The sequence below is a fragment of the Melozone crissalis genome, unplaced genomic scaffold (assembly GCF_028551555.1).
Source record: "Melozone crissalis strain CALT ecotype California unplaced genomic scaffold, PUWL_Pcris_2 ptg000006l_1, whole genome shotgun sequence".
Classification (NCBI taxonomy): domain Eukaryota; kingdom Metazoa; phylum Chordata; class Aves; order Passeriformes; family Passerellidae; genus Melozone; species Melozone crissalis.
In genome coordinates this window covers 48,286,024-48,288,222 of record NW_026535784.1, presented here as the reverse complement: position 1 = coordinate 48,288,222, position 2,199 = coordinate 48,286,024, and positions in this window count along the sequence as shown.

The following is a 2,199-nucleotide window of genomic DNA, read 5'->3' as shown; positions in this document are numbered from 1 at the left end:
GGCGGCACGGCACGGCACGGCACGGCACGGCCCGCCCGCCGCAGCCGCTTAAGCCGCGGCGGGGAAACCCCTCCCCGACGGCGCCGCCCCGGCCCCGGTCACGGCCACGGCCACGGCCACAGCAGCGGGGCACCGCCGCCATCCCGCGGCCGCCGGACACCCTGCGTGGCACCTTGGTGCGCGATGCCACCCGGCTGTCCCGCACCCGGCATCCCGTCTGCTCCCATCTCCACTTCCAGCAGCAGCAGAGCCCTGGGAGCGGGCTGGCAGCCGGCTGAACCCGAGCCAGCTGTGCCTGGGCGGACAAGGAGGCCGATGGCATCCTGGCCTCGATCAGTAAGGATGGCCAGCAGGAGCAGGGCAGAGATTTGTCCCATGTACTCGGCACCTGGAGTGCTGTGCTCAGTTCTGATCCCCTGACTGCCAGAAGGACGTTTGAGGTGCTGGAGCATGTCCAGAGAAGGGCAACAAGGCTCGTGAAAGGTCTATCGATAGCATGTCTTATGAGGAGCGGCTGAGGGGTTTGTTTAGAAGGTTCAGAGGGCATCTCATCGATCTCTACAACTCCCTGAAAGGAGGCTGCAGGGAGGTGAGAAATCTGTCTCTTCCGCTGTGCCTGCAGTGAGAGAATGAGAGGAAAAGGTTTTAAACTAAGGCACAGGAAATTCAGACTAGATAGTGAAACATTTTTCACTGTTAGGGTGAAAAGTTTCCACCGAGGCACTGGAATTGGTTTCCCGTGGAGATGGTGGAGTCACCATCCCTGGAGGTGTTTAAAAGGCATCTGGATCTGGTGCTGGGTGATGATTTAGTGGCTTGGGGTTACAGTGGTAGTGTTGGCTGGATGGTTGAACTTGATGACCTTGAAGGTCTCTTCCAACCTTGATGATTCCATGATTCTTGCCACCCACCCATGCTCAGCTCACTGCCACTGCTGTGGGGGGCTGCAGAGGTGCTGGTGAGCCTGTCAGGTTCCTTCAGGAGTGGAGGCAAGGAAGAAAAGGAGAGCTTTTTGGTTTCTCCTGTCCATTCTTGGGACAACATTTCTTTCTGCTGCCTTCTTTTACCTTAGCTTGTGGCTCCTGCCCTGGAAAGGCTCCTGAACAGTCTCCTAGAGTGGGGACCTGTTGCCACCTGCAGAAACTGGAATATTCCTCAGGCAGCACTGGGCAATGTTGCCGTGTCCTGAAAGAGCCAAACGTAAAGCACCACGGTGCTGATAAACCCCTCAGGCAGAGGGGCAGCAGGGCAGCACATTCCCTGCCCTCATGCCTGCCTGTGCCTGCGGGAGCTGCCATCTCCTGCAGGGCAGTCCAGGCTGAGATGGTTCAGCCTTGGTTCTGCCAGGGCCTGCACAGTGGGAGCTGCTTTGGCACTCCAAGGAGGAGAAGGACAGAGGTGGTTGGTGTCCCAGCCTGTGGTACTGAGGGATTTGGCACTGTCTGGTTTGGGTTGCCAGTGGCTGAGCCCTGCTGGGTAGCCCCCAGGTCACCGTGTCCCTTCCCATGGAGAGAGCAGCTGGAGCTGTGACTCAGGCCAGCTGAGAGGGGCTGCAAGCTCCCCATGCTCCCAAATCTGCTCTGGAGGCATTGACCCACCCATGCCTGTTAGCTGCTGACACTGTGGGAACAGGCTCCCACCACATGCTTCCTTGGCTCCCTGGGGCTCAGCAGGAGACATTCCTCCATTTCTCCTGGGACCGTCTGCATACATGTCCTTGGATTTCTCCATTCCTCTCACTCGGGAAGTGCTGCGTGCTGTTCTCCTGGGAGAAGGGCTGCCCTCATAAGCAAGCAGTACCCCACACTCGAGGAGGTTTACACATTTTGTTTGTTCCTGTGCTGTGTTTTGCTTTGGTTTGGGTTTTATGGGCAATTCACTAGAGGACTGATGGAAAGGGGTGAAATGTACAGATGGACACATCTGTCAGTTCCAGCTACAAAAACCATTTTGCACAGTTCACCTCTTCTTGCTGTCTCCTGCCAGTTGCCATACATCTCCCTCACAGGCCCCTAGATTGCTGTCATCAGAGTATCACGAGCCCAAGATACTCTTGGGCAGAGAACCACAGGAAGTTTAATGAACCTGCTTACCAGAGCGAGCCCTTCTGACATGAAATCACTGTGAGCAGCCCACTTGCAGGGAGGAAGAATGTAGCTCTGAAAGGATGACATCAACACGTTTCCTTCCTCGGATCTC